Source organism: Scyliorhinus canicula, chromosome 18, assembly GCF_902713615.1.
Source record: "Scyliorhinus canicula chromosome 18, sScyCan1.1, whole genome shotgun sequence".
Lineage (NCBI taxonomy): Eukaryota > Metazoa > Chordata > Chondrichthyes > Carcharhiniformes > Scyliorhinidae > Scyliorhinus > Scyliorhinus canicula.
Genome location: NC_052163.1, coordinates 113,751,503 through 113,765,843, shown reverse-complemented (window position 1 = coordinate 113,765,843; position 14,341 = coordinate 113,751,503). Strand labels below are relative to the sequence as shown.

The 14,341-nt window shown below is 50.5% G+C and overlaps 1 protein-coding gene across 7 annotated transcripts in view; it reads right to left on the bottom strand.

Moving 5' to 3' along the window:
- Positions 1–14,341, bottom strand: part of LOC119952875 (cAMP-specific 3',5'-cyclic phosphodiesterase 4C-like) — a 392,881-nt gene that overhangs the window by 88,256 nt on the left and 290,284 nt on the right. Inside the window, exon 1 of one of the 7 annotated variants that reach the window (XM_038776475.1) lies at positions 14,207–14,312. The exons of the other annotated variants lie outside the window; for them this stretch is intronic. The gene's annotated coding sequence lies outside the window, so the exon portion shown is untranslated. Of the gene's footprint in view, positions 1–14,206; positions 14,313–14,341 lie in introns of those variants that run through there. 7 annotated transcript variants of the gene reach the window in all.

Sequence of the window (14,341 nt, the reverse complement as noted above, 5' to 3'; positions counted from 1 at the left end):
GAGAGGGTTCGGGAAAAGAATGCTACCGGCCTGCCTGCTTGGTTAAGCGAGAGCGACGTCTGATGCGTCGCCCTCCACCTGGAATGGGACAGACTCGTCTACCGCACGCATGGCGGCTTTGGCGATGTCCACCTTAATGCAGTTGAAGGCCTGACGAGCCTCGGCTGACAGTGGGAAGAGGGTGGCCTTAAATAGTGGGCGGGTTTCGTCCGCAAATGGGGGAACCACTGGGCATAGTATGAAAAAAATCCGAGGCACCTGTTGAGGGCCTTGGGACACTGAGGGAGAGGGAGTTGTAAGAGGGGGCGCATGCGGTCAGGGTCGGGTCCTAGGACCCCGATTTCCACGACGTAGCTGAGGATGGCTACCTTGGTAGTGCGGAAAACGCATTTCTCCTTATTGTAGGTGAATTTTTGGGCGGTCTGGAGAAATCGGTGGAGGTTGGCATCGTGGTCCTGCTGGTCATGGCCGCAGATGGTGACGTTATGCAAGTACGGGAAAATGGCCCGCAGCCCGTACTGGTCCACCATTCGGTCCATTGCTTGTTGGAACACCAAAACCCCGTTCGTGACACCAAAGGGAACCCGGATGAAATGGAAGAGGCAGCCGTCTGCCTCGAACGTCGTCTAGTGGCGGTCCTCCGGGCGGATTGGGAGCTGGTGGTATGCAGACTTCAGATCAACCGTGGAGAACACGTGGTCCTGTGCGATCTGATTTACCATGTCTGCAATCCGGGGGAGGGGGTACACATCAAGGTGCGTAAACCAGTTAATGGTCTGGCTGTAATCAACCACCAGGCGGAGCTTTTCCCTGGTTTTGACGACCACCACCTGAGCTCTCCAGGGGCTATTACTGGCCTCTATGACTCCTTCATGCAAGAGACGTCGGACTTCGGATCTGATAAACACCCTGTCCTGTAAACTATATCTCCTGCTGAGAGTGGCCACTGGTTTGCAGTTGGCAGTGAGATTAGTGAAGAGTGGAGGGGGGTCGATTTTCAGATTTGCTAGGGTGCATATAGTGAGTGGGGGCAGGGGTCCGCCAAAGCTGAGTGTTAGGCTCCTGAGGTTGCACTGGAAATCCAGTCCCAGGAGGAGAGGGGCGCAGAGGTCTGGGAGCACATACAGTTGGAAATTAGTGTAATCGGCGCCCTGTATGGTCAGAGTCGCAGTAGTGCGCCCCTGTATTTGGACTGAGTGCGACCCCGAGGCGAGGGAGATTGTTTGCTGTGTCGGGAATATCGGGAGCGAACAGCGCCTTACCAGATCCAGGTGAACGAAGCCGTCAGTGCTCCCGGAGCCGAACAGGCACGGTGTCTCGCATCCGTTGATCCGGACGGACATCATGGAGCTCTTGAGGTGCTTGGGCCGCGACTGGTCCAAGGTGACTGCGCCGAGTTGAGGATAGTTGGTGGCGTGGTCGGCGTTGTTGGAGCGGCCCCGCGATGGCTGTCCGTGAAGGTCGTAATCTTCAAGTGGCGTAGCGGGTTGATGACCAAGCTGGCGGCCGCCGTTGATCACACGTGGCGGGCGGCGAGGAAAATGGCGCCCAAGATGGCGGCCCCCATGGATCGCACATAGCCGGCCGTGTTGGGGAGGATGGCCAAGATGGCGGCCCCTGTGAGTCGCACATGTGTGGAGGCGGAGTCGGCAGACACGCTGCCACATTGCGGGGTCTGCGGGCCTGAGAGTCGGAGGAGCGAGTGTTCGAGTTAGAGTTCGAGTGCTTAGGCTTGACCAGGCAGACCTTAGCGAAGCGTCCCTTTCGCCCGCAGCTGCTGCAGCTCGCGTTGCGGGCCGGGCATTGATGGCGGGGGTGTTGGAGCTGGCCACAACAATGGCACGATAGTCCTCCGTGGTGGGCGGGTGGCCGAGCGGCGCAGGCCTGGGGCAGCCTTTGGTCGGGGGTCCACGATGGGGTGGCGTGATCGGCCGGGAACGCAATTAGACTTTGGAAAGTGACCTCCAGCGAGGTCGCCAGTTTTACCGTGTCCTCCAGGTCCTGGGCCCCTTTCTCCAGGAGACGCTGCCGCACATAATTTGATTGGACCCCTGCAACGTACACGTCTCGGACGGCGCGTCCATGTGCTGAGTGGCTGTCATGGCCTGGTAGTTACAGTCGTGTGCTAGGGCTTTGAGGTCGCGTAGATAGTCATCTAGTGACTCCCCAGGGCACTGACAACGAGTTGTGAAGATGTGTCGCGCGTAGACTTCGTTCACGGGCCACACGTACAGGCGGTCGAGTATCGCGAGGGCCTCAGTGCAAGTCAACTTCATTAAATTGAGTAGAAATACAATGGCTCACCCGTGCATGGAGTAGACTTAGTTTCTGTTCATCTGTAACGGAGGAAGTCATCGATGCAGCCAGGTAGGCCTTGAAGCACCGAAGCCAATGCAAAAAAATTTCCTTTGCCTCTGCGGCCTGTGGATCGAGTTCCAGTCGGTCAGGTTTGAGGGCTGATTCCATAGTAGTTCTTTAAGTCGATTAAATTGATGCGACCATCAATTCACTCAGAGACACGAGTTGGAGTAAACTGTGGCTTTAATCGGCTTACAACTGGGCCTGCCTGCGACTGCACGATACTGAGGGCGGACTCGCAGGACCGCAGGACTTATACTCCCTAAAGGGGTTGGAGCCTAGGGCAGAGCCCTGTACATGCTCCTCATCTCCCCCTGTGGGCAGAGCCGCACAGTGGCTCACAGATGGGGCCCACAGGGACAACAGTAAGGTACAGTGTGTATTACCAGTTACACATTCACCACAACTGGATTATGGGGATAGGGTGGGGGGGCCATATGCCTAGGTTGGGTGCTCTTTTAGAGAGCTGGTGCAGACTTGATGAGCCAAATGGTCTCCTTCTGCAATGTAGGGTTTCTATAATTCTACGATCTAAGCGCTGAATTTATGGCAGGGTGGGAAAACCAGAACCCCTGCCTGCCTCCTTTTCCTTCCAAGTCCTGCAACATTTTGGCGGGGTCAATGCCACATTTCCCGCCCGACATCAGACTTTGCCGCGATTGGAGAAAACCTGTCAATGGAGAGGAGTAAATTCAAGAAGCCAACACTGGGTGGCAGCAGAGGCCCATGTGCCGCACGATCTTCCTTGGCTCCTTTGTTTCATGTGCAAGGAAAGGCGTCAAGTTGCACTTCTGTAGCGCCTTCCATGTCAGCTGGGCATCGCAAAGTGCTTCACAGCCCATGAAGATCTTTCAAATTATGGTCACACTCGAAGGAACTTCTGTCACAAAACTCAAAAGGCGCTGATCTTATTCTGATTCATTTGACACAGAATTAGAAGCCATAATATCCTTACAGGACAGGAGGCTATTTGGCTCATTGAGACTGCACCGACTCTCCGAAAGAGCACCCCACCTAGGCCCAATCCCTGGTCTTTCCTGGTAACCCCGTAACCCCACCTGCCTATCTTTTGGACAAGAAAGGGAAATTTAGCATGGACAATCCCCCCCAACCTGAACACATTTTTGACAGCACAGAAATAAGCCATTTAACCCGACAGGTCAATGCTAGCAATAATGCTGCGCAGTGACCTCCCTCGCCCCACCCCTCCCCTCCCTCATCTAGCTCTGTGTCCCCCGGTGTCTTTAATATCAGATTTTCAAATGAGGATAGGAAAGCCAATGGCGGGAGGGCTGGCGGTGTGTTTTTATAAGCCATGTTGGTTGAGGTTTATGTGGGGGGGGGGGGGGGGGAGGGAGAGGGAGAGAGAGAGAGAGAGGAGAGAGGAGAGAGAGAGAGAGATGATGGTTTTGTTGTTGAAAAGTGTTAAAATTCTAAAAGCCACAATAGAACATAGAACTGTCCAGCACAGTACAGGCCCTTCGGCCCACGATGTTGTACCGAACTAGTCTGAAAACTAAGATCAAATCAACAATAAAATATTTTCTAAAACAAAGTATCAGATTCCAGCTCAAATACATTCTGATTTCTGGAAAACTAAATGTCGGTACATCATGCATTTAGTGCCCCCAACATGGTAAAACATCCAAGGTACTTCTGCCAAACAAAATTCGGCACTGAGGCAAGGTGAACTGAAGCGATGAAGGTTTACTGTATGAAACGGGTAATCATACACCTGTAAACACCCTTTGGTCAATGTGCTGCATCTCACCGCACAGTTCCCCAGCGTATCTGAGCCGTGATGTAGCCACCTGGGGTGGCCACTTCCCGATTCCAAAATGGAGGCCCGCAAAGAATGCAGGGAAAATCGGCCAGGCACAGGAAAACAAGCAGGTGCAAGGTTTCCTGTGTATTAAGACTTACGGAACCCAGACAGAACCGAAACCAATAGCCATCTACATACTAAAGAGCAATCCCCAGGAACAATTAGATACATTGAAGCGATCAGGACCAAACCAGACTCCCTGGTGCCAGCGGGAGCCAGGACAAAGGAAGGCCAACGGACACATAGGAACCGCCCAGCAATTAGGGAACAGCTCCAGTATTGGATAAATCGATTGGGACATGGTCCAATTAATTGGGACCAGGTCTGGGGTCCGCCCAAAAGGGCGCGGCAGTTCTTGAAGAGCTCTTGACTGTGACTCTCAGCAAGGAGAGACCTGCCTAGCAGCTGCACTAAACAGCTAAACAGGGCAGCACGGTAGCATGGTGGTTAGCATAAATGCTTCACAGCTCCAGGGTCCCAGGTTCGATTCCCGGCTGGGTCACTGACTGTGCGGAGTCTGCACGTCCTCCCCGTGTGTGCGTGGGTTTCCTCCGGGTGCTCCGGTTTCCTCCCACAGTCCAAAGATGTGCGGGTTAGGTGGATTGGCCATGCTAAATTGCCCGTAGTGTCCTAAAAAGTAAGGTTAAGGGGGGGGGGTTATTGGGTTACGGGTATAGGGTGGATATGTGGGCTTGAGTAGGGTGATCATGGCTCGGCACAACATCGAGGGCCGAAGGGCCTGTTCTGTGCTGTTCTATGTTCTAAACAAGTAAGTCTCCAGTTAACGCACGCTACGAGATAGGCGCTCCTAGCTACTATTCCATACCAGCTTTGAAGCCAGCAGATTCAGACCCGGATAAAGGCCATTGTTCCTCTGACCTGGTGGGTCATTTGAAAGCTAAGTATAGGCCTTTAGTTATAGCGATAGTAAGTAGAGTTTTATGCACGAGTAGTGATTGACTGTTTGTATAATAAATGTGTTTTGATTTGAAACTTACTAACTGGTGTATTGAGTTATTGATCAGCACCTGAACTTGAACCTCGTGGTGGTATCAGAAAGATACCTGGCGACTCTAGAGCAAAGGTTATAAAACAGAGCAATTAAGTAAAAGCAACACCTAGCAACAGTGAGGGGTGGGCTAAATGGCATTATGGGAAGGGCTGAAGGTGGGCACGACGGTAGTATAGTGGTTAGCACAGTTGCTTCACAGCTCCAGGGTCCCAGGTTCGATTCCCGACTGGGTCACTGTCTGTGCGGAGTCTGCAGATTCTCCCCATGTGTGCGTGGGTTTCCTCCGGGTTCTCCGGTTTCCTGCCACAGTCCAAAGATGTGCAGGTTAGGTGGATTGGCCATGCTAAATTGCCCTTAGTGTCCAAAAAGGTTAAGTGGGGGTTACGGGGATCAGGTAGATACGTGGGCTTGGAGTAGGGTGCTCTTTGTAAAGGCCGGTGCAGACTCGATGGGCCCAATGGCCTCCTTCTGCACTGTAAATTCTATGATCTACTGTCGAAGCTTTAAAGACTGTGGGGGATCTACCGGCTACACTGCGCCCGAAAAGCAGCGCGCCGCAGTGCAACATGGCTGGTAAATGATGGCAGACCCCACTCACTTCAACCCAACTCGTTACACCTCGCAAGATTGAACGCGATGTGAAGCCCACCCATTGTCGGCGAGATCACTTTTTGACAAATCTGCATATTGGAGTGAGACAGCTAGTCTCACTTTAATGTGCAGTTCTCTGAGGTAACCGAGGTGTTCGGATCTATCCCCTTTGCCTTGGATGAGTGCCGTTAAATTCTAGTCTCCACAAACAGGGACCAGCCGGAACAGCACTTGTGGGGGTCTCCTGGGGGATTGGAGGCCCCCCCAGATGAATGTCCTCTGGACAGGGTGTCACCCAGGCACTGTCAAGTTGGCATTTTTTACATGCAGTGATCAGGTGGAGTGCCCAGCACAGGTGAGAGGGAGGAGTTTCAGCGGGAGGAGCTCCACAGTACTGAATGATGTGCGGCCACGGCTGCGTGCATCCCGCTGTAGGCCCTGTATCTAGCCAGAGTGGCGTTAGGTAGTCTTCTTTCTCAGTGCCTCGAGCACCGGTATACATGCAGCTAAACGCGCTCACTATGGAACATAATTCCCATTGGCTAAATCACACCCTGTATCTGCTTTTCTCATCAGCCATTCATGTCCTCAGAAGTCACAAATCGCTTTACAACCAATGACATTTGAAACTAATCAGAGCCGGGAGGCTAAGAGGAGATTTAATGGAGGTGTTCAAAATGATGAGGTGTTTTGGTTGAGTAAATGAGGGTAAACTACTTCCTGTGGCAGGTGGGTCGGCCATGTGACAAATCTCCAGGAATACATTTAATCACGGTTGCCAACACCAACAGTGGTGAGGTCTTTTGGACACGTCTGCCCTCTCAGGTGAGTGTAAATGATCCCACAACACTAGTGGAAGAAGGGCAGAGGAGTTCCCCCAGGTATCCAGGTTAATGTTTATCAACACTGTTAAAAAGCTGACTATCCAGTCGCTTTCACATTTCTGTCTGTGGGAGGGAGCTTGCTGTGCACAAATGGGCTAGCTGCATTCCCGACTTGTGGACGGCACGGTAGCACAGTGGTTAGCACTGTTGCTTCACAGCGTCAAGGACCCGGGATCAATTCCCGGCTTGGGTCACTGTCTGTGTGGCGTTTGCACGTTCTCCCCGTGTCTGCGTGGGTTTCCCCCGGATGCTCCGGTTTCCTTCCACAAGTCCCGAAAGACAAGCTTTTTAGTTAAATTGGCCATCCTGAATTCTCCCTCTGTGTACCCGAACAGGCGCCGGAATGTGGCAACTAAGTGATTTTCACAGTAACTTCATTGCAGTGTTAATGTGAGCCTACTTGTGACAATAATAAAGATTATTATTATTAAGTAAGCAGAGTGACTACATAGCAAAAATGCTTCATTGACTGCAAAGCACTTTGGGACATCCTGAGGATGTGAAAGGGGCTATCCAAATGCAAGTCATTCTTTCTGGGATATCATTATGATTGAACATACTGGGTCCTATTCCGTGTGCGGCTGAATGTCTACTGCAGGCGGGGGAAAGCAGCGCGAGACGGAGAGGCTGGGCTCCAGAGCGACAGCAAGGCCAAGAACACTTAACAGAAGCAAACTTTCTCTCAGCAAATTCACGATTTCCTTTTTAGAAAGCAGAGGGAGTTTTACTTTTAGAATGTCGCGTCTCATGAGACTGTGCCTAGAACTGGCTGGGTTCACAGGACTCTGAAAGGTCCCAGCTTGCTTACTTAATGGATAACACAAACCCTTCCACTGTGGGTTGAAGTAAGACTTCTATTTATGTGCCGACAGCCAGGCTAACGTCTGCTTATCCTATTTAAAGCCTGAGCATGCATGGGGCCTTTGTGACGTGCTCCTGGAGCAAGTCTGCAGGGAGCAGAGATCAGTCAGGACCAGGAAATGCCCAGTTCAAGCCCAGGCCACAAGTTTCCAGCAGTTTTGGACAGACTCTCTGCGAAGTTCCTCCAGTGATGTTCAAGGTGGTGGGTCTGGGAGGGAAGCTCTCCTCCACCGCTGGGATGAACCTTGCATGCCAAGGCTCTGAGATCTTGGGATGTTTCCTGGCCAGCCCAATCCACCTGCATCACGGCAGCAGCAGGGCTTAAATCAGAGCAGGGAATGGCTCTCGATGGGAGCTCAGACAGGGAGCCCGAGAGAAAATTACAGCCATCGAGAGGCGCTTGTAAAAGATGAGAGTGGTCAGTGGGAAACTTTGTCAAAGTGGAATGATACGCCAGAGCGATTCTAGGAGGAAAGAGGGGAAACTGCCCGGATCAGGCTTGTATTCCCTCGAGTTCAGGAGATCAAGGAGTGATCCAATTAAGATCACAAAAGGAATTGATGGTTTTGCTCTATTTGTCCTACTTCCGCTGATGCGATGACTCCAACACAGGGGGACACAGGGGGATGTCAGGAAGCAATTAAAACCGAGATTTTTGTCCAGTAAGGGGATTATAGAACAAAGGTGGACAGATGGAATTAAGATACAGGTTGAGAGAACAATTCAAGGGATTAAACTGTCTCCTCTTCCTCTGCGATGCTACACAGATTTGTGGTGTTTTGGCAGGGGGGGGGGGGGGGGGGGGGGGGGGGGAAGAGTTTTTCCCTCAGTATCCTGGCCAATGCTAATCCCTCAAATCATCATTACGATAGATTATCTGGTTTTTATTGTATTGCCCCTTTGTCGGAGCTTGTGCACAAATTGGCTACTGCATTTTCTACATTGCAACAAGACATGCGGTGGACTGTAAAGGGCTTTGGGATGCCGGAGGTTCTGGAAGGCGTTATTAAAAAAAGGAAATCCTCTTTTTTTCTGTCCAGTCAAAGATCAGCAGCTCTCTGACCTATTTGGCCTTCTCTTGAACCAATGTAATGTCCGTACCATTAGATGGAGCGAGGTATAGGGGCAGGCTAGTGTGGCACATAAATACACAGGCAAACACCCGGTCAGCCAAATGGCCAGTTCCTGTGCAGCAAATCGTCATAAGAGTTCCAGAAAAAAACTTTTTACAAAAGAAACAGGTAAAGCTTCCCTACCTGCACCATTACTGCCGGTGTTATTTTGCAGGTTGGGCATACTGTGACCGTTCAAAGATTGTCAATTTAGTGCTAATATGAACCCTCCCCCCATAAATCTTTCCAGCTCCGAAGACTTCCCCATTCCCAAACATTCTGTTCCTCTGATTCAAGCTCGTTCTAATGCAGTCCCATTATTAGTGACGGATTCGCATCACTAATAATGAAAACCTTGCCCAATGTAACAACCTCACAAAATTCAGTAAATGTTCCATTCCCCCGTATGCACATCGTGAGAGATCAATTCTCCTCCAGTAAGAATGTTTCCTAAAGGTTTTTTTAAAATGCTCTCGTGAGGAATTCGAGGGGGGGGGGGGCACACTGTCAGCGTTGAGGTCATTGGCTGCAAAACTGTTGGAATGTTTTGTACACAGTCATTTCAAAAGATATTAACAATATCCCATTCATTGATAAATAGAAAAGGCTTTGGTACTCAGAGCTGCAACACCTTCTCCTCCGTCACCCATCTTGTCTCGCTCACGCTGTGATTGGGCCAACACACCCAGCTCCAATTGTGGACATAGAGCTGGTTGCAAATGAAGTAATAGGAAGGCCATTCAGCCCCATCCCTATCAGCCTGTTCCGCCATTCACAGAGATCTGATCTCTGAGGCTGATGTATATTTTAACTCCAGCCTCTTGCTCCATATTCTTTATACCCTTGCCCAGCAAAGAAAAATAATCTATCACTTGGCAGTTTTAAAATGATCGACTGAGCAGTCATCTCCTGATTTTTAAAATGACAGAATATTTTACATTACCACTTCTCTTTTTAAAAAAAAATAAATTTAGATTACCCAATTATTTTTTCCAATTAAGGGGCAATTTAGCGTGGCCAATCCACCTACTATGCACATTTTAGGGTTGTGGGGGCGAAACCCACGCAGACACAGGGAGAATGTGCAAACTCCACACAGACAGTGACCCAGAGCCGGGATCGAATCTGGGACCTCAGCGCCGTGAGGCAGTTGTGCTAACCACTAGGCCACCGTGCTGCCCTTACCACTTCTCCTCTTGATTTTTCAGGTGATGTCCCCTTGTCCTCGACACACACACCAGTGAAAAAAAAATTCCATCCATTCACCCCATCGTTTCCATTCAAAACCCTAAAAAGCTCAATCAAATATCCCCTGAAGCTTCATGCAATCGTTGGTCAATCTAATGGTTGGAACCCTTGTAACCTTCTGATGAAGCTCTCCAAAATATTCCTTTTCTCCCTCATGCGTTTCCCCCCTACGGTAAATGAATCTATCAATTCACCTCAGCCTCTTCCTGTGGCACTGGGTTCACCACTCTCTGTGTAAAGAGGTCAATGGGAATCAGATCAGTGCTCGCCCAACACCACACTGAATGATTGCCAGGACAGCAACTTCCACTCCGATTCGGGAGCAGGTTAGAGTTTTCACACCGGATTTGTACCCTGTAGGTCAAGTACCAGTGCCAAAGGACAATTGTTTCACAGCAATACGGAATTAATTACAAAAATGCATCACTGAGGTCTGTACGGATAAATGCTGATGTTTAAAGGAATATACTAAATGGACCACCCACCTGTTCATAACCTCAGCATGGCTGAGATGGGTGTCAGACTCTACACCATCCCTGGTGGTGTGACCACCAACATTGTCCTCCTCATGTCTGTAACTCAGATCATTTGCTGCGAAAACTCTCACCCATGCCGTTATTACCTCCCCAGCACAAACTAATCCTGACACTCTCCTGACCGACTTCCTGCCCTCAATAAACTGGAGTACATCCAAACCTCTGCTGTCCAAATCCAAACTTGCACCGAGTCCCGTTCACCCATCCCCCGCTCTGCTCGCAGACTAGATTGGCTCGCGGTCTGCCGATAGGTCTATTCTAAATCCTCACCTTCATGTTCCGATCTCTCACTTCCTCTGTCTCACCACTGACAGCCAAGCCTAATGTTGTCAAAGCACCCCAGGTGCTGGAACCAGGTCCCTAATCCCCTCCGCCCCCCTCCCCAATCCCCTCCGCCTCCCTCCCCAATCCCCTCCGCCTCCCTCCCCAATCCCCTCCGCCTCCCTCCCCAATCCCCTCCGCCTCCCTCCCCAATCCCCTCCGCCTCCCTCCCCAATCCCCTCCGCCTCCCTCCCTCCCTTTTCCTCTTTAAAACGCTCTTTAAAACCAAGTCCTGTGAACCAAGAATTTGCTCAATGTCCCACAATCTCTACACGAATTAGGAGCGGCCACTTGGCCCCTCGAGTCTGCTCCGCCATTCAATAAGATCATGGCTGTTCGGAAAGTAACCTCCCATCCACCCCGGTTACCTCTCACCCCCTCCTTGCTCAACAAGAATCTATCGACCGGGCAGCACGATAGCATTGTGGTTAGCACAATTGCTTCACAGCGCCAGGGTCCCAGGTTCGATTCCCGGTTTGGTTCACTGTCTGTGCAGAGTTTGCACGTTCTCCCCGTGCCTGCGTGGGTTTCCTCCGGGTGCTCCGCTTTCCTCCCACAGTCCAAAGATGTGCATGCTAAATTGCCCTTAGTGTCCAAAATTGCCCTTAGTGTTGGGTCAGGTTACTGGGTTATGGGGATGGAGTGGAGGTGTGGGCTTGTGCATGGTGCTCTTTCAAAGAGCCGGTGCAGACTCGATGGGCCGAATGGCCTCCTTATCACTGTAAATTCTATGATTCTATGACCGCTGCCTTAAAATTATTCAGCGTCTTTGCTTCCACTCCCTTTGAGGAAGAGAGTTCCAAAGACGGTGGCACAGTGGTTAGCACTTCTGCTTCACAGCTCCAGTGACCCAGGTTCGATCCCAGCCTTGGGTGAGTGTGGAGTTTGCACTTTCTCCCGGTGTTTGTGTGGGTTTCCTCCTGGTGCTCTGGTTTCCTCCCACAGTCCAGAGATGTGCGGGTCAGGTGGCTTGGCCGTGCTAAATATTGCCCCTTTGTTTCCAAAGAGGTGTGGGTTAGGTGGGGTTACATGAATAGGGCAGGAGAGTGGACCTAGCTGGTATGCTCTTTCGGAGGGCCGGTGCAGACTCCATGGGCCGAATGGCCACCTTCGGAACTGTTGCAATTCCATTTTTTATAAAAAAGGCCCACCATACTCACAAAAAAATTCATCTCATCTTCGTATGTGGCTTTTGTCTTGATATGCAGACATGCAGATAATGATATACAGACAGGCAGCTAATGAACACAAGAGAACAGGACATGACCAATGAACAGGCAGGACACTCAGAGTTGGTATCTCACTATAAAAAGGCACGAGGCACTCACACTCCACCTCTTTCCACTGATGAACATCTACAGAGTGAGTCAGGGTGTATGTATGGTATCACACCTCCAGTACGTGGCTAAGAACTCGTCTGGTTCAGTCAGGCAGAGTAACCGCACTTAGCAGAGAGTCGAAGTCATAGAAAACTGTGCTACTGGTTCAATAAATTAGATTGAACTAACGTCAAGGTCTGGAGTATCTTTTGGTTAAAGCTGCATCCAGTTGCAGCCTGTGTTATCCCAGTGTTCATAACACAACAGCGTTATGCTTATTTAATTTTAGATTACATTGCTATGACTTGATCTGCGAGGTTAAAGCTGCTATATAGATGCAAGTTGCTGAAGGAGAAGGAGGAAAATGAGGCATCACACATCATAATATCACAGGAGACACCGCGCCCTCGGAAAGTTATGACAGAAGTGTAACTGATGACAGTCATGGAGTGTGTATATTTCTGACAGGGTCGGTGGGGGGAGACATGCTCACAGACTGAACATTGTAGCTGATGGGAGAAGGTCAGAATTCTGCTTCACTGCAGTTGTTACAAATGCTGCAGATAAAGGGAAGGATTGATTATTGGAGGGGGTTTGACCTCAGAGACAGAGAAGGGAAACACGCTGATTGCTTTATGCTCAAATCAGTACCAGCCACATCTGGAGCCAGTTCCACCGAGCGGGCTGAGGGAAAATCCAATCAGGTCCATTCTAGTGTGGCCCAACCTCGTGGTTGGGGGGGGGGGGGGGGGGGGGGGGGGGGGACCCTGCAGGAGTGAGCTTAAAACTGAGAGACTAGCATCGGACACCACCCACACATGACCGTACAACTGGTTATTTGACTGCTGACAGCATCGCAGACAAACTCTGTTCTGCCCTTATGTATAATCCTCAAGGTGAGGTGCAGGAGGTTTGGGGGAGGAGCGGGGATTTGTAAAAACGTTTTTACCCAGGGGGTGGTGACAGTCTGGAACGCACTGCCTGGGAGGGTGGTAGAGGTGGGTTACCTCACATCCTTTAAAAAGTGCCTGGATGAGAACTTGGCACATTTTAACATTCGAGGCTATGGGCCAAGTGGGATTAGGTAGGCAAGTCAGGTGTCTTTCATGAATCAGTGCAGACTAGATGGTCCAAAGGGCCTCTTCTACACTGTTATGCGTTGTGATTCTCGGTGAATCTGTGATCAGTGGGCGAGCAAGTGCAGAATAAGAATGCGGTTGGTCTGTGCAGAATAAGCAGCAGCTTGTACATCATGCGCTGACATGCACGATGAGTGTAATAAATTCTGATTTCACAGTAGACTACATAATGGGTGGCACAGTGGTTAGCACCGCAGCCTTTCCAGCGCCAGGGACCCCGGTTGAATTCCTGCCCTGGCTCACTGCCTGCATGGAGTTTGTGCATTCTCCCTGTGTCTGCGTGAGAGTGTGGGTCCATGGATTGGCCATTAGAAATTGCCCCTTAGCACCCAGGGATGTGCAGGTTAGGTTATGGGGATAGGGTGACGTGGACATGGGAAGAGTGCTCATTCAATGGGTCGGTGCAGACCCGATGGGCCGAATGGCCTCCTTCTGCACTGTCGGGATTAAATGATCACCTGAGATTTTCGTCCAATCCCGATAACTCTCCATCTTTTATGTTAAACACCAATATTGTTCACATTTGCTGTGGAAATTAAAAGATTTGCATTTATTTAGCTCTTCTACACATTCCCCAAGTGCTTTACAAACAAGGAAGTATTTTTTGATGTGTGGCTGTTGTTTTAACACAGAAAATGCGGTCGCCAATTTAGTGCAAAGCAGGATCCCGCAAGCAGCAGTGCGATTACGGGCGGACAATTGGATTTCAGTGATGACGGTGGAGGGTTGGTTGAGCACTCCTCCCTGCTCTTCTAATCGAGAGACAGCAGAAGGGTCCACAGTTTAATGCCTCGTCAAAATGACAACACTCACTGACAGTGCAGCACTCTCACTAAACTGCCGATGGTCAGCGGAGCGCTTGGCCCAGTGTCTGACTGCACTTTTCTCTCTTCCCGCCCTGCAGACAATCAGACTCTGCTCCGCCGCACCAATGCTCTACTGCAAGTTGATCAATCTTGTGCAATCGAGGACGGTGACTTGCTCCCTCCCAGACTCTCACCTGAAAACTTGCCTCACACCATTCAGCTCATTTACAGGAAAATCCCGTTCACTGGGCTCTGCAGTCAGATGGTTTTCTGTCCAGAAACTTGAATATCACACTTGTCTTTCTTGCTTTCATTCTCTCCTCTCTCTC